The 18,471-nt window shown below is 46.3% G+C and overlaps 1 protein-coding gene and 1 long non-coding RNA gene across 2 annotated transcripts in view; one reads left to right on the forward strand and one right to left on the reverse strand.

Moving 5' to 3' along the window:
- The window catches only part of LOC134910159 (uncharacterized), a 77,730-nt gene extending 66,776 nt beyond the window's left edge, over window positions 1–10,954 (forward strand). The window contains exon 3 of the long non-coding RNA XR_010176136.1: window positions 10,391–10,954. This is a non-coding gene — a long non-coding RNA (uncharacterized LOC134910159). The remainder of the gene's footprint in view (window positions 1–10,390) is intronic.
- The window catches only part of ADGB (androglobin), a 943,967-nt gene that overhangs the window by 824,054 nt on the left and 101,442 nt on the right, over window positions 1–18,471 (reverse strand). The window lies entirely within an intron of this gene.

The following is an 18,471-nucleotide window of genomic DNA, read 5'->3' on the forward strand; positions in this document are numbered from 1 at the left end:
TTCTGTAACAGTCATCCTGCATCAGACCCTCAATATGTTCTGAGTACAGGATTACACTGAACTGCACTTTCACAAAGTGGGAGTGATTCAGAGGTTGACGCTTATGCAGCAGCGGCTCCAACTTTTGTTAATTCCATGACCAACGTGCATCCTACTGAAACACCCACTGGCTGTGGTGTGATTCCGCTGATGTGTGTACAAAGATGCATTATAGTGCATACATTCTGTCATCAAAGGCAAATGCTGCATTCTGATGTTGTTACATGGCAATGGCAGAGTTAATCAGCTGGCCCATTGTAAATGAGAAACAGTTAAAGTATTCTAGTACTGTGTTGGAATGCTCTTTTTGAGACTTACAATAAAGGGGTAAATTTACTAAGATTCGTATTTTCCCGTTTCAGGTCAAAGTTCAATCACGAATGACATTGACAGTGTAAAATTGCAACTTTTTGAATTGATTACGTCTAATTTACTAAGCTGGCGTATTTAGCCTTTTCGGGTTTTCCGATGTCGATGTCATTCGTTTTTTTTTTTCTGTTTTTTACGGCAGTGATTAGCAAAACACTGCCGACTTTTTTACAATGAATCTCGGCCGGATCTGTGTGATCCGTGCTGGGGTTAATTTTTTTTTTTTTTTTAAATTAAACACTGTAAAATCCATAAAAAAAATTGCGTGGGGTCCCCTCTCCTAAGCATAACCAGCCTCGGGCTCTTTGAGCCGATCCTGGTTGCAAAAATATGGGTAAAAAATTGACAGGGGTTCCCCCATATTTAAGCAACCAGCATCGGGCTCTGCGCCTGGTCCTGGTTCCAAAAAAAACGGGGGACAAAAAGAGTAGGGGTCCCCCGTATTTTTAAAACCAGCACCGGGCTCCACTAGCTGGACAGATAATGCCACAGCCGGGGGTCACTTTGATATAGTGCCCTGCGGCCGTGGCATCAAAAATCCAACTAGTCACCCCTGGCCGGGGTACCCTGGGGGAGTGGGGACCCCTTCAATCAAGGGGTCCCCCCCCCAGCCACCCAAGAGCCAGGGGTGAAGCCCGAGGCTGTCCCCCCCCATCCAATGGGCTGCGGATGGGGGGGCTGATAGCCTTTTGTGATAATGAAAAGATATTGTTTTTAGTAGCAGTACTACAAGGCCCAGCAAGCCTCCCCCGCATGCTGGTACTTGGAGAACCACAAGTACCAGCATGCGGCGGAAAAACGGGCCCGCTGGTACCTGTAGTACTACACGGCAGTGTTACAATGTAGCGCCTATGCGCTCCATTGTAACCAATGGTGGGAACTTTCTGCCTTGCGGTTGACCTAAAGTGACGTCACCGCTGAGCAGAAAGTTCCCACCATTGGTTACAATGGAGCGCATAGGCGCTACATTGTAACACTGCCGTGTGCCGCCTGTCAGACAGTACAGGAGCACACAGCCGATCAGGAGGGTGCTACAACGTAGCGCTCCCTGATTGGCTGAAGAAACCCACTTAGACAGAAGTCAGAGTGGGTTTCTGGCATTCGGGGAAAGGAGTCCCATGTGAAAACATGGGGCCCCTTTCAGTTCGTGGCTCGGCTTTCCGTTTTGTTATTTTATTCAAGTACCTGGATTACAAATGGTTGCCCCGAGGACCCTGGGACCCGGGATCTGGTGAGTAGAATTTATTCAACAGGTACCCCTTGGATTCTACTGGAGAAGAGGACAGACCCTCGTGTGAACATAAGGTAAGTATGTATGTATGTTTGTGTGCATGTATGTAATAAATCTTTACTTTCACGGTGTGTGTGTCTTGTCTTTTTTTGGGTATTTTTTTAGTAATAGTACTACAGGTACCAGCGGGCCCGTTTTTCCGCCGCATGCTGGTACTTGTGGTTCTCCAAGTACCAGCATGCGGGGGAGGCTTGCTGGGCCTTGTAGTACTGCTACTAAAAACAATATCTTTTCATTATCACAAAAGGCTATCAGCCCCCCCATCCGCAGCCCATTGGATGGGGGGGGACAGCCTCGGGCTTCACCCCTGGCCCTTGGGTGGCTGGGGGGGGGACCCCTTGATTGAAGGGGTCCCCACTCCCCCAGGGTAACCCGGCCAGGGGTGACTAGTTGGATTTTTGATGCCACGGCCGCAGGGCACTATATCAAAATGACCCCCGGCTGTGGCATTATCTGTCCAGCTAGTGGAGCCCGGTGCTGGTTTTAAAAATACGGGGGACCCCTACTCTTTTTGTTCCCCTGTATTTTTGGAACCAGGACCAGGCGCAGAGCCCGATGCTGGTTGCTTAAATATGGGGGAACCCCTGTCATTTTTCCCCCCATATTTCTGCAACCAGGATCGGCTCAAAGAGCCCGAGGCTGGTTATGCTTAGGAGGGGGGACCCCACGCAATTTTTTTTGAGAAAATAATCACTTTACCACCCTTTCCCCCTGATATACATGCACGGATCTCATGGATCCGTGCATGCCTATCCAATCACGAATAAAAAAAGCAGGTCTGTTTTTTTTAAGCACTTTTTTACGAGTTGTAATTTTTCACGGCAGTGTTTTGTTTTGCTTTGCACTTCTTAGTAAATTACCGAGATTCATAGTTAAACAGCCGCGTTTTGACCGATGGTGTATTCATTCGTAATTTTTTTGTTGGACTTCCAAAAAATTACGAATGCCCTCATCACTGCCGTGATTATTGCTTAGTAAATTACCGAGATGACACTTTGATGAAAAAACGGCATCTCGGTCAAAATCGGGACCTTAGTAAATTTACCCCAAAGTGTCTACATTTATTCAAGTGTGAATATGACTGATGTGCCACCTAAGGCAATGTACAGTACGAAGCATTCAATGCACAACAGAAATTAAATATTTTTAAACTAACACAAATTAGTTGCATATAGCATATAAGCTTTCTTATACATACAGTACATATACATATATATATATATATATATATATATATAAATACTAGCTGTTCTTCGCACAGAAGTTTCTGATTTTCACGGTTGTAAATATAAATGTGTTAAAATCTATAGAGTCTATACAGCTGTAAATTTGAGTCGTCTTAATGTACAGTAATTAAATATTAATCCATGGTTCTTGGCGTTCCCCGAACAGATACGGTAAATAGAGACAGGACCATTTTTGTAGTTTATTACATTCTACACACTGGAGGTGCAATCCAAATTTTGATCCGATTGTCCGTTGGGCGTTATCATTCACGCAACGCAAGCAACGTCATTATGTCAACCCCCTTTTCATCAACTTAGGAGAGGTTTATTTTATTAATCTTCCTAACATATCGGAAAGTAAGAGAATTAGTGATGAGTATGTCAGTGAGAGAATCAGTGAGTGAATTAGTGAGTGAGTGAGTGAGTGAGTGAGTGAGTGAGTGAGTGAGTGAGGGCTTTCACATTTTTGTAGTTTATTAAATTCTACACACTCCAGGTGCAATCCAAATTTTGATTCGATTGTCCGTTTGGGCGTTATCGTTCCCGCAACTCAAACCACGCAGCGGTAATGACGCCATTATGTTAACACCCTTTTCATCCCCTTAGGGGAGGTTTTTTTTTTAATTCTAATTAAGTGATTTTCATATTTCCCACCTGAAGAATACCTATGTTAAATATCAGCTTCCTAATATATCGGGAAGTAAGAGAATTAGTGAGGAGTCAGTCGGTCAGTGAGTGAGTGAATGAGTGTTTTCGTATATATACAGGTTGAGTATCTCTTATCCAAAATGCTTGGGACCAGGGGGGTAATTCCAAGTTGATCGCAGCAGGAACTTTGTTAGCAGTTGGGCAAAACCATGGGGGTCATTCCGAGTTGTTCGCTCGTTATTTTTTTCTCGCAACGGAGCGATTAGTCGCTAATGCGCATGCGCAATGTCCGCAGTGCGACTGCGCCAAGTAAATTTGCTATGCAGTTAGGTATTTTACTCACGGCATTACAAGGTTTTTTCTTTGTTCTGGTGATCGTAATGTGATTGACAGGAAGTGGGTGTTTCTGGGCGGAAATTGGCCGTTTTATGGGTGTGTGCGAAAAAACGCTACAGTTTCTGGGAAAAACGCGGGAGTGGCTGGAGAAACGGAGGAGTGTCTGGGTGAACGCTGGGTGTGTTTGTGACGTCAAACCAGGAACGACAAGCACTGAACTGATCGCAGATGCCGAGTAAGTCTAGAGCTACTCAGAAACTGCTAAGAAGTGTCTATTCGCAATTCTGCTAATCTTTCGTTCGCAATTTTGATAAGCTAAGATTCACTCCCAGTAGGCGGCGGCTTAGCGTGCGCAAAGCTGCTAAAAGCAGCTTGCGAGCGAACAACTCGGAATGACCCCCCATGTGCACTGCAGGGGAGGCAGATATAACATGTGCAGAGAGAGATTTGGGTGTGGTGAGTTGAATCTGCAATCTAAATTGCAGTGCAAAAATAAAGCAGCCAGTATTTACCCTGCACAGAAACAAAATAACCCACCCAAATCTAACTCTCTCTGCAAATGTTATATCTGCCCCCCCCCCCCCCGCAGTGCACATGGTTTTGCCCAACTGCTAAAAAAAATTCTGCTGCGATCAACTTGGAATTAGCCCCCAGGAGTATTTTGGATATCGGATTTTTCCGTATTTTGGAATAATTGCATACCATAATTAGATATCAAGGCGATGGAGCCCAAATCTAAGCACAGAATGCATTTAAATTTCATATACACCTTGGGGGTAATTCCAAGTTGATCGCAGCAGGAATTCTGTTAGCAATTGGGCAAAACCATGTGCACTGCAGTGGAGGCAGATATAACATGTGCAGAGAGAGTTAGATTTGGGTGTGGTGTGTTCAATCTGCAATCTAATTTGCAGTGTAAAAATAAAGCAGCCAGTATTTACCCTGCACAGAAATAAAATAACCCACCCAAATCTAACTCTCTCTGCAAATGTTATATCTGCCTCCCCTGCAGTGCACATGGGCCCTCATTCCGAGTTGATCGGTCGCAAGGCGAATTTAGCAGAGTTACACACGCTAAGCCTACGCCTACTGGGAGTGTATCTTAGCTTCTTAAAATTGCGACCGATGTAATCGCAATATTGCGATTACAAACTACTTTGCAGTTTCTGAGTAACTTCAACCTTACTCTGCCTGTGCGATCAGTTCAGTGCTTGTCGTTCCTGGTTTGACGTCACAAACACACCCAGCGTTCGCTCAGACACTCCCCCGTTTCTCCAGCCACTCCTGCGTTTTTTCCGGAAACGGTAGCGTTTTCATCCACACGCCCATAAAACGCCGTGTTTCCGCCCAGTAACACCCATTTCCTGTCAATCACATTACGATCGCCGGAGCGATGAAAAAGCCATGAGTAAAAATACTATCTTCATTGTTAAATTACTTGGCGCAGTCGCAGTGCGAATATTGCGCATGCGTACTAAGCGGATTTTCATTGCGATGCGATGAAAAATACAGAGCGAACGACTCGGAATGAGGGCCATGGTTTTACCCAATTGCTATCAAAAATCCTGCTGCGATCAACTTGGAATTATCCCCCTTATACACACAGCCTGAAGGTCATTTTAGCCAATGTTATAATGTACTTTGTGCATTAAACAAAGTTTGTGTACATACACACAATTCATTTATGTTTCATATACACCTTATACACGTAGCCTGAAGGTCATTTAATACAATATTTTTAATAACTTTTTGTATTAAACAAAGTTTGTGTACATTGAGCCATCAGAAAACAAAGGTTTCACTATCTCAGTCTCACTCAAAAAAGTCTGTATTTCGGAATATTCCGTATTTCGGAATATTTGTATATGGGATACTCAACCTGTGTATATATATATATATATATATATATATATATATATATATATATATAGAGAGAGAGAGAGAGAGAGAGAGCGAGAGAGATCACCATCACTATCAGGGATCACCCAGGGTTCGGAGCCGGATTGAGGGCCACATGACAAGTGCTATGTGGGTGTGGCCAGAGACATATGGTCGTGTTCATCTCCTACAATATGAGCCCCAATGTCTCCCTAATTATGTCAAAATATAAAAATTGCATAATTTTGTGAGAAAAATAGAAATATAATCTTAATAGTTATGGTTTATGGCCAACTATGTAGCCAGCTGATGGCTCGTCATCATCATGTTGCCATGATGATGGGCCTATTTTTTGTGGAGGCCTGGAGCTGTAGCTCCATTCGCCCCATTGTTAACAAAAAACTAAACAAGGATTACTTGTTTAGTTTTTTGTCTAATAGTCATTCAGCATCTGATCCTCTATATCAGGGGTGGGGAACGTCCGGCCCGTGGGCCGTATACGGCCTGCATAGACACTTTGCCCGGCCCACCCACAGTATCTGCAGCTGCATAGTTACTTTGCCACCCAGACTGGCCACAGTAACACAGGAGAGGCAGGAGGAGGGAGACGGCATTCAACGGAGGGAACGGAGGAGGACGCTGTGTAACCTGGCAACCGTGCGGGGGGGTCTGGCACTGCGGTGGCATGCATAGAGGAGGAAGGGCAGGAGGAGGGGCAGTGGGAACATACCCTGTCATCTCTCCCAGCTCTTCAGCCTTGTTCCTCTCATCCTCCTGAGTGCAGAGGACTGGATGAGTGTTGAGCGGGAGTCGGTGCGATCACGGCTAGGAGGAACAACACTGCAGTACCCAGGCTGAGCCACGCTGCCATCAATGTGTGGGGTAATGTGAATTTGGCTCAAACTGTGTGGGTTAATGTGAATTTTGTCTCATACTATGTGGGGTAATGTGAATTTGGCTCATACTGAGTGGCGCAATGTGAATTTCGGCTCATACTGTGTGGCGCAATGTGAATTTTGGCTCATACTGTGTGCGCAATGTGAATTTGGCTCATACTGTGTGGCGTAATGTGAATTTGGCTCATACTGTGTGGTGCAATGTGAATTTCGCTCATACTGTGTGGCACAATGTGAATTTGGCTCATACTGTGTGGGGTAATGTGAATTTGGCTCATACTCTGTGGCGCAATGTAATTTTGCCTCATACTGTGTGGCTTAATGTGAATATGGCTCATACTGTGTGGGGTAATGTAAATTTTGGCTCATACTGTGGAGTAATGTGAATTTGGCTCATACAGTGTGGGGTAATGTACATTTCGGCTCATACTGTGTGGGGTAATGTGAATTTGGCTCATACTGTGTGGCGTAATGTGAATTTGGCTTATACTGTGTGGCGTAATGTGAATTTGGCTCATACTGTGTGGGGTAATGTGAATTTGGCTTATACTGTGTGGTGTAATGTAAATTGGCACCAGGTGTTAAAGTGAGCCGGAACGGGGCGGAACTGCGTTCCGTCAGTTCCACTTGGAGGAGGAACACAGTTCCACCTCCTCCGGCTCACCTAACCCGATGTGTGCCTGGCGCAGCACAAGGAGATGCCTGGCGCCCGCTGAGATTGTGTTCCCAGCGGGCTCCCGGCTCTCTCTCCACAGCGGAAGCCGGCGGCAGGAGCTCACTACTGAGCTCCAGCTTCCGGCTCTGTCAGTGCGGCAGTGTGCGCTATTGGGAGCGGACGCCAGGGCTTGGTAAGTATGGTGTTTTTTTTAATAAACGTGTGAGTGAGTGTAGTGGCGCGTCTACAAGGGGCAAGCTACAGGGGGGCAAGCTACAGGGGGCTAACCACTGCGGGCAATCTACAAGGGGGCAAACTACAAGGGGGCAAGCTACTGGGTGCAAACTACAAGGCGGCTAACTACTGGGGGCAAACTACAAGGTGGCAAGATACTGGGGGCAAACTACAAGGGGGCAAGCTACTAGGGTCAAGCTACTGGGGGCAAAAAACAAGGGGGCAAGCTACTGGGGGCAAACTACAGAGGCGCATTACTACTGGGGGCATAACTACAGGGGGGCTAAACCACAAGGAGGAAAACTACAGGGGGGGCATTACTACTGGGGCTAAACTACAAGGGGGCTAAACTACTGGGGGCAAACTATATGGGGTTAAACTACAGGGTCTAACTACTGGGGGCAAACTACAGGGGCACATTACTACTAGGGGCATAACTACAGGGGCGCATTACTACTGGGGGCATAACTACAGGGGCATTAGTACTGGGGGTATTACTACTGGGGGCATAACTACTGGGGGTATTACTACTTAAGGGCTAAACTACAAGTGGGCAAATTACTGGGGGGCATTACTACTTAGGGCAAACTACTGGGGGCAAGCTACATGGGGCTAAACTACAGGGGCTAAACTACTGGGGGCTAAACTACTGGGAGCATAACTGCAGGGGCTAAACTACAGGGGGGCAAACTACATGAGGACTAAACTACATGGGCTAAACTACTGGGGGCATTACCACTGGGAGGCTAAACTAAAGGGGGGGTAAACTACTGGGGTCATAACTGCAGGGGCATTATCACAGGGGACTAAACTACTGGGGGCATAACTACTGGGGCTAAACTACAGTAGGCTAAATGACTGGGGGCATTACTACAGGTGACATTACTAGTGGGGGCAATACTACACAGGGGCATTACCATTAAGGGCATTACTAATGGGGGCACTTCTAATGAGGGCATAGTAAAGGGGGCACTTCATAAGGGGCATCACTCCTGGGGACATATGGGGCACTACTACTGGGGGCATTGCATAAGGGGCACCACTACTATGGGCTCTATATAAGGGGCGCTACCAGTACAGTGGAGCACTACTACTGTGGGCATTGTGAAAGAGGCGCTACTGCTGTGGGCATTGTGTATTACGGGGTGCTACTACTGTGGGCATTATGTGTATTAGGGGTGTTACTACTATGGGCATTATTACTATTGTATGACCACGCCCCTTTCTTTTTGAGACCACGCCCCTTTTTTTTGGGGGGGGGGGGGTGAACACCATACCTTTATTGCATGGGCGTCGGGGGGAGGGGGGATGAGTTCCACCACCTCTCTAGGACCACTTAAAGCACTGACTGGCACTATTATGTGGCCACGTCCCTTCCCCACGAAGCCATGCCCCTACATTTTTGCTGCGCGCCTACGCCGTGCACTGTCCATCCTTTGGAATATGGGAGGGGGAGCACCAATTCACTTTCTGCCAAAGAGCGCCAAAATGTCTACTTACAGCTTTGGTGCAGAGTGTCCTGTGTGCTACACAGCCCATCAGCATTGTCACCCCCTCCAAGTGGCACTACTAGGGGACATATCTACAGAGAGGAAAACATACTGGGGGCATAACTACTGGGGGCATATCTACTAATGAAGCAGTGGCTACAACTTTTGTTAATACCATGACCGATGGACATCCTATTGAAGCACCCACTGGTTGCGGTGTGATTCCGCCGATATGTGTACAAAGATGCATTATTGGTGCACCATCGGCCTGACCAATGAATATTACATTTGCCAATAGCAGGCGCAAAAAAATGTCCGAGTGACCATGTCTGCTAGTGTCAGTGCCACACAGTTGCTGACACCGACATGCCCACTGCACCCCCGCGATTAATAATAATAATAATAATAATAATAATCATCATTTTATTTATGTAATGCACTCTTTCTTGAACAGGACTGAAGGCACTTTACAGACATCAAAAACAATGCACACAATACAGAAGATTTAAGTAATACAGCAATTAAACCACACAGACATAAAAAGAAAACCTGAGCACACAGTAAGCACATACTTGCCTACCCTCCCGGAATGGCCGGGAGGCTCCCGAAAATCGGGTGACCCTCCCGGCCCCCCGGAAAGGTGGGCAAGCCTCCCGCTTTCCCCCTCGGCCGCCCGCAGCAGAGAACAAGCGGGTGGCCCGAGGGGGTCCGATGACGCGATTCGCGCTGAATCGCGTCATCGTAGCTCTGCCCCCCGCTATGCAGCGGCTCGTTTCTCAGCACAGCGGGGGGCGGAGTCACGATGACGCGACCCTGATGTAACGCCCCCGGACCGCCCATCCTGTGCCGACCACGCCCCCGGACCGCCTATCAGGTGCCGGCCACGCCCCCCATACACCTACAACGCTGCCTCCTCCCGGAGGAGGAGGCAGCAAAGTAGGTAACTATGAGTAAGCATAATGCAGGATTGGTGTAGGCATTTTGGGTAACAACGACTAGTAGCCACCCCCCAGTTGCTATCCAGGGATGCCCATCAAAATGTTATCACCATGCAATCTATACCTCTACGTGCGCAGTGGAAGACCGTCGGACCCTTGCACCCAATGGCTTCCCTGTGTCTAACTCAGTATCACCCCCTGTATATTGTGTACATTTTTTTATAAAGTTTTACATGAAGCACAAATACATTAAAATAACCAAAGTAATCTTTACTTGAGATTTTCTTTTAACAGTATTTTACAGGTACCTTGGAAACATTCATGTTAGTTTATCTAGAATATATATTGATATGTTCAAGTTCTAAAAACATTCTCTGTTGTGTCTTTCAGGTCATCTCCTTTTCTTCAGTAAATAATAATAGGGCTGAGTCGTGCACTGCTGCGACCATGTTAGCAGCTTTTCCTCTTCCTCTGGTGTATAGTCGTGCATCTGAATGCGAAAATGCACAGACACCCACTTTCAGTGGCTTCAGTCACAACCATCGGAAGCACCATCAGGACTTGAACCACCCCCTTGCTATGAGCAGAACTCTGTCCAAGTTTGGTCTTCATGTATGTGGTTACATGATCTGGGGGCCTAATTCAGATCTGATCGCAACAGCAAATTTGTTAGCTAATGGGCAAAACCATGGGCCTAATTCTGAGTTGATCGCAGCAGCAAATTTGTTAGCAGTTGGGCAAAACCATATGCACTGCAGGGGGGACAGATGTAACATGTGCAGAGAGAGTTAGATTTGGGTGGGTTGTGTTCAAGCTGAAATCTAAATTGCAGTGTAAAAATAAAGCAGACAGTATTTACCCTGCACATAAACAATATTAAGGGGGGTACTCACGGAGCGATATTCTAAGCAATCTGACTAGATTGCTTAGAATATCAGCATGATCGCTCCGTGTGTAGCCCCCTCAGCGATAGCGATGCGCGGCCCGCACATCGCTATCGCTGCTGCTAGATTGGCCTGCATGCAGGCCAATCTAGCGGGTCGCTCACTTCACCCGCTGGGTGAAATGAGCGCCCCCCCCCGTCTCCCCCCGCACGCTCAGCACAGATCGCACTGTGCTGAGCGGCAGGAGAGATGTGTGCTGAGCGGTTCGCTCAGCACACATCTCTCCTGCATCGGCCCGTGGGTACTGGGCTTAACCCACTCAAGTATAACTGTCTCTGCAAATGTTATATCTGTCCCACCTACAGTGCACATGGTTTTGCCCAACTGCTAACAAATTTTCTGCTGCGATCAACTCTGAATTACCCTCATTGACCAAATGCTTTATACTTTTTTGGCTTCATGTCTCTTCCAGAAATTTACGTTCCCTTTAAAGCAAAATTTCCCACTTCCCATGGAACGGAGTATGTCCTCATGTAAACAAGGGTTCTTTTTAAACCTGTATATAATTAGTGATGAGCGGATTCGGTTTTACTCGGTTTTACTCGGCAGTGTTTCACTTCTCTGCATTTGTCAGAGCCGGTTTTGGTTTAAACATAACTTCCCATAATAGACTTTTTGCAGTGTGTAGGATCGAGCTGTGCAAACCTCATCTCTCTTATCCTCTTCTACAACTCTCTCCCTGATATGGAACAATCTAGATTTCTCTCCAGGACAGGATCGTAACGCGTTCCATCCATGTATTACATGCAGCCTCCCCTTACTCACATGCACTGTAATAAGGGTCAATAATAATAAATAAATAATAAAAACACTTTCAGGTACAAATCTCTAATACCAAATCATTATCAACCGTATTGCTAAACAAGTGACTTAAGCCGGGTACACACTGGAGCGATGTCAGGCCGATATGACGTTTGTAATAACATATCACCTACATCGCTCATTGTGCGCACATGATTGCGCGCTCCTGTCGGTCGCTATCATCTGTCACTGGTTGTCCTACATTAACCTCTCTGCAGTATGTACAGGCAATCCCTGCCGGCGGGCATTTGTTCCGATGTTGGAACGAATGCCCGTTGTCCCAGTGTGTACCCACCCAATCTTGACTATTTCAACAACAATTCAACACCGGACAATGCCTGGTCAGTTTTGTTACTCTGTGTAATGAGAAATTCCATAATTCCATGTAGAATAGCTTAATCAGTTTGTGCTTCTATATTGGTAAAGAAACTCCCTACAGTAGGTGATATGTTTTCGTTTTTTTCTCTATGTCATAGACAGTATCCGGACTCTGGGTCGACACCACTTAAGTCGACACCCGTTAGGTCAACACCCACTGGTCGACAGTGAATAGGTTGACACTAGAAATAGGTCGACACGGCCATTATGTCGACGTGAACAAGGTAGACATGCAAAAAGGTCGACATGAGTTTTTCACATTGTTTTTATTTTTTTATTTTACTTTTTCATACTTTACGATCCACGTGGACTATGACTAGGAACAGTAACAGTGGGTAAAAAAAGAGGTAGCAACTCACTTTTTCAAGATTTTCCTGCTATATATATACAGGTTGAGTATCCCTTATCCAAAATTAAAAATCACACATTTTTTGTTTCCCTACTGACAAAATGACATATATATTATATATTATGTGTATATATCGATATATTATATAGATATGTAATATACTATATATAGATATGTGTCATTATCTCAGTAGGGGAGCCAAAAATGTGGGATTTAGAATTTTTAGATAAGGGATACTCAACCTGTATCTGTATGTGTGTATATATATATATATATATATATATATATAACAAATCGTTACCGGCACTCCACCTTAATATGTAACGCCTCTGGTGCCATCCAGCCAATTAAGCATAGTAGATACTATTTCATTACGGCGGCACTCCACAAGGACTTTCACTCAAACAGAAATGAAGAGACAGACGCCCCTGTCCAGTGTTAACGTTTCAGTCAACAGGACTGAAACTGGACAGGGGCGTCTGTCTCTTCATTTCTGTTTGAGTGAAAGTCCTTGTGGAGTGCCGCCGTAATTAAATAGTTTTTATATAATTAATTGGCTCGTGGAGTGTCGCCGTAACGAAATAGTATATATATATTAATTAGACCTGTCCGTTCCAGTGTGTCAGATCTCCCGTGCATGCTTCCTGCTGCTGCTGCACTATGCTGTAACACACGCACGGGAGATCTGACACACTGGATACGGACAGGTCTAATTAATATATATATATATATATATATATGCACAAAAAAATGAGGCGGCACTTGGAGTCTGGTGAAAAATAGTGAATGTTGTATTAGCAAACGAGTTGACGTTTCGGGGACGTGCTCCCCTTCCTCAGAACAATCTAAACAGTGTGACATGTGTACAATAAATACCCTACCTATTGTACACATGTCACACTGTTTAGATTGTTCTGAGGAAGGGGAGCACGTCCCCGAAACGTCAACTCGTTTGCTAATACAACATTCACTATTTTTCACCAGACTCCAAGTGCCGCCTCATTTTTTTGTGCATTGGTATTGTGGGGTAGCCCCCCGGGAGGAAGGCACAGGAGCAAGGTACTTGTTTGCCATTTTTGGAGTGCCGGAGTTTCTACGTGGGATATATATATATATATATATATATATACACTGCTCATAAAAATAAAGGGAACACTTAAACAACACAATGTAACTCCAAGTCAATCACACTTCTGTGAAATCAAACTGTCCACTTAGGAAGCAACACTGATTGACAATCAATTTCACATGCTGTTGTGCAAATGGAATAGACAACAGGTTGAAATTATAGGCAATTAGCAAGACACCCCCAATAAAGGAGTTGTTCTGCAGGTGGTGACCACAGACCACTTCTCAGCTCCTATGCTTTCTGGCTGATGTTTTGGTCACTTTTGAAAGCTGGCAGTGCTTTCACTCTAGTGGTAGCATGAGACGGAGTCTACAACCCACACAAGTGGCTCAGGTAGTGCAGCTCATCCAGGATGGCACATCAATGCGAGCTGTGGCAAGAAGGTTTGCTGTGTCTGTCAGCGTAGTGTCCAGAGCATGGAGGCGCTACCAGGAGACAGGCCAGTACATCAGGAGACGTGGAGGAGGCCGTAGGAGGGCAACAACCCAGCAGCAGAACCGCTACCTCCGCCTTTGTGCAAGGAGGAACAGGAGGAGCACTGCCAGAGCCCTGCAAAATGACCTCCAGCAAGCCACAAATGTGCATGTGTCTACTCATACGATCAGAAACAGACTCCATGAGGGTGGTATGAGGGCCCGACGTCCACAGGTGGGGGTTGTGCTTACAGCCCAACACCATGCAGGACGTTTGGCATTTGCCAGAGAACACCAGGATTGGCAAATTCGCCACTGGCGCCCTGTGCTCTTCACATATGAAAGCAGGTTCTCACTGAGCACATGTGACAGACGTGACAGAGTCTGGAGACGCCAAGGAGAACGTTCTGCTGCCTGCAACATCCTCCAGCATGACCGATTTGGCAGTGGGTCAGTAATGGTGTGGGGTGGCATTTCTTTGGGGGGCCGCACAGCCCTCCATGTGCTCGCCAGAGGTAGCCTGACTGCCATTAGGTACCGAGAGCAGATCCTCAGACCCCTTGTGAGACCATATGCTGGTGCGGTCGGCCCTGGGTTCCTCCTAATGCAAGATAATGCTAGACCTCATGTGGCTGGAGTGTGTCAGCAGTTCCTGCAAGACGAAGGCATTGATGCTATGGACTGGCCCGCCCGTTCCCCAGACCTGAATCCAATTGAGCACATCTGGGACACCATGTCTCGCTCCATCCACCAACGCCACGTTGCACCACAGACTGTCCAGGAGTTGGCGGATGCTTTAGTCCAGGTCTGGGAGGAGATCCCTCAGGAGACCATCCGCCACCTCATCAGGAGCATGCCCAGGCGTTGTAGGGAGGTCATACAGGCACGTGGAGGCCACACACACTACTGAGCCTCATTTTGACTTGTTTTAAGGACATTACATCAAAGTTGGATCAGCCTGTAGTGTGTTTTTCCACTTTAATTTTGAGTGTGACTCCAAATCCAGACCTCCATGGGTGAATAAATTTGATTTCCATTGATCATTTTTGTGTGATTTTGTTGTCAGCACATTCAACTATGTAAAGAACAAAGTATTTAATAAGTGTTCCCTTTATTTTTTTGAGCAATATATATATATATATATAACATCAAGTGGTGCGGCACTCCAGACGTCTGGAGTGCCGCACCACTTGATGTTATCTATTTCCGTTTGTGAGGGCAACCAGCACAGAAATGCAATAGCCACCCTAAGGAGTGCCGGTAATATGTATCTGTATATATATATATATATATATATATATATATATATATATAAGAAGAGCGGGTTCAGTTCGTCGAGATCCGAACCCCCTGAACTTCACGTGGTTTACACGGGTCCGAGGCAGCCTCGGTTCTTCCCACCTTACACTTAAAACCCGAACGGGGGAAAACGTCATCATCCCCCTGTCAGATTCTCGCGAGATTCGGATTCCATATAAAGAGCCGCGCATCGACGCCGTTTTCACTCGTGCATTGTCGAGATAGAGAGAGGACGTGGCTACGTTCTCTGCCCGAATAGCCCAATATCAGTAAATCTCAGCTCAATATCTGTGCTGCATTGTGGAGATCAGTATATGGTATTACAGTACAGTAGTCCAGTGCTGTTTTTGCTGCCCAGTGTCACTCAGTTCTATTATCCTGAACAGTGCACAGTGTATCTGTGCTCATTATATTATCATTGCTGCATTGTGGTGACCACTGACCAGTATATGGTAGTACAGTACAGTAGTCCAGTGCTGTTCTCGCTGCCCAGTGGCACTCAGTTCTATTATCCAGAACAGTGCACAGTGTATATGTGCTCATTATTATCAGTGCTGCATTGTGGTGACTAAAAGTCCAGTGTCTTGTGCTGCATCTTGCTGCTGTAGGGTGCTGTGGTAGTGTCCTGTCACTGTGCATAGGTCATCATCATTACAGTCACAGTGGTATCTGGTATCTATCTAGTGGTATCTAATTCCAGACATTACTGCCATCTAATTCCAGATATATTACTGGCATATAATTCCACACATTACAAAATGGAGAACAAAAATGTGGAGGGTAAAATAGGGAAAGATCAAGATCCACTACCACCTAGTGCTGAAGTTGCTGCCACTAGTCATGGCAGAGACGATGAAATGCCATCAATGTCGGCTGCCAAGGCCGATGCACAATGTCATAGTACAGAGCATGTAAAATCCAAAAAACAAAAGTTCAGTAAAATGACCCAAAAATCTAAATTAAAAGCGTCTGAGAAGCGTAAACTTGCCAATATGCCATTTACGACACGGAGTGGAAAGGAACGGCTAAGGCCCTCTCCTATGTTCCTCATGACTAGTGGGTCAGCTTCACATGAGGATGGAAGCACTCATCCTCCCGCTAGAAAAATGAAAAGAGATAAGCTGGCAAAAGCACAGCAAAGAACTGTGCGTTCTTCTAAATCACAAATCCCCAATGAGAGTCCAATTGTGTCGGTTGCAATGCCTGACCTTCCCAACACTGGACGGGAAGAGGTGGCTCCTTCCACCATTTGCACGCCCCCTGCAAGTGCTGGAAGGAGCATCCACAGTCCAGTTCCTAATATTCAAATTGAAGATGTCACTGTAGAAGTACACCAGGATGAAGATATGGGTGTTGCTGGCGCTGAGGAGGAAATTGACAAGGAGGATTCTGATGGAGAGGTGGTTTAAGTCAGGCACCCGGGGAGACATCTGTTGTCCGTGAGATGAATAAGGCCATTGACATGCCTGGTCAAAATACCAAAAAAATCACCTCTTCGGTTTGGAATTATGTCAACAGAAATGCGGACAACTGGTGTCAAGCCGTGTGTTGCCTTTGTCAAGCTGTAATAAGAAGGGGTAAGGATGTTAACCACCTAGGAACATCCTCCCTTATACGTCACCTAGAGTGCATTCATCAGAAGTCATTGACAAGTTTAAAAACTTTGGGTGACAGCGGAAGCAGTCCACTGACAGTGACAACTAAATCCCTTCTTCCTCTTGTACCCAAGCTCCTGCAAACCACACCACCAACTCCCTCAGTGTCAATTTCCTCATTAGGAACGCCAATAGTCCTGCAGGCCATGTCACTGGCAAGTCCGACGAGTCCTCTCCTAACTGGGATTCCTCCGATGGATCCTTGAGTGTAACACCTACTGCTGCTGGCGCTGCTGTTGTTGCTGCTGGGAGTCGATCGGCATCCCAGAGGGGAAGTCAGAAGACCACTTGTACTACTTCCAATAAGCATTTGAATGTCCAACAGTCCTTTGCGAGGAAAGATGAAATATCACAGCAGTATCCTGTTTCAAAGCGGATTACTCAGGCCTTGACAACTATGTTGGTGTTAGACGTGCGTCCGGTATCCGCCGTTAGTTCACAGGGACTTAGAGAATTGCTTGAGGTAGTGTGTCCCCGGTACCAAATACCATCTAGGTTCCACTTCTCTAGGCAGGCGATACCGAGAATGTACACAGACGTCAGAAAAAGAGTCACCAGTGTCATAAAAAATGCAGTTGTACCCAATGTCCACTTAACCACTGACATGTGGACAAGTGGAGCAGGGCAGACTAAGGACTATATGACTGTGACAGCCCACTGGGTAGAAGTATTGCCTCCTGCAGCAACAACAGCAGCGGCGGCACCAGTAGCAGCATCTCGCAAACGCCAACTCGTTCCTAGGCAGGCTACGCTTTGTATCACCGCTTTCCATAAGAGGAACACAGCTGACAACCTCTTACAGAAACTGAGGAACATCATCGCTGATTGGCTTACCCCAATTGGACTCTCCTGGGGATTTGTGACATCGGACAACACCACCAATATTGTGTGTGCATTACATGTGGGCAAATTCCAGCACGTCCCATGTTTTGCACATACAATCAATTTGGTGGTGCAGAATTTAAAAAAAAACGACAGGGGCGTGCAAGAGATGCTGTCGGTGGCCCGAAGAATTGCCGGCCACTTTCTGCATTCAGCCACCGCGTGCCGAAGACTTGAGCACCAGCAAACACTCCTGAACATGCCCAGCCGTTAGCTGAAGCAAGAGGTGGTAACGAGGTGGAATTCAACCCTCTATATGCTTCAGAGGATGGAGGAGCAGCAAAAGGCCATTCAAGCCTATACATCTGCCTACGATATAGGCAAAGGAGGGGGAATGCACCTGACTCAAGCGCAGTGGAGAATGATTTCAACGTTGTGCAAGGTTCTGCAACCCTTTGAACTTGCCACACGTGAAGTCAGTTCAGACACTGCAAGCCTGAGTCAGGTCATTCCCCTCACCAGGCTTTTGCAGAAGCAGCTGGAGAGATTGAAGGAGGAGCTAAAACGGAGTAATTCCGCTAGGCACGTGGGACTTGTGGATGGAGCCCTTAATTCGCTTAACCAGGATTCACGGGTGGTCAATCTTTTGAAATCAGAGCACTACATTTTGGCCACCGTGCT

This window comes from Pseudophryne corroboree, chromosome 4 (genome assembly GCF_028390025.1).
Source record: "Pseudophryne corroboree isolate aPseCor3 chromosome 4, aPseCor3.hap2, whole genome shotgun sequence".
Classification (NCBI taxonomy): Eukaryota; Metazoa; Chordata; class Amphibia; order Anura; family Myobatrachidae; genus Pseudophryne; species Pseudophryne corroboree.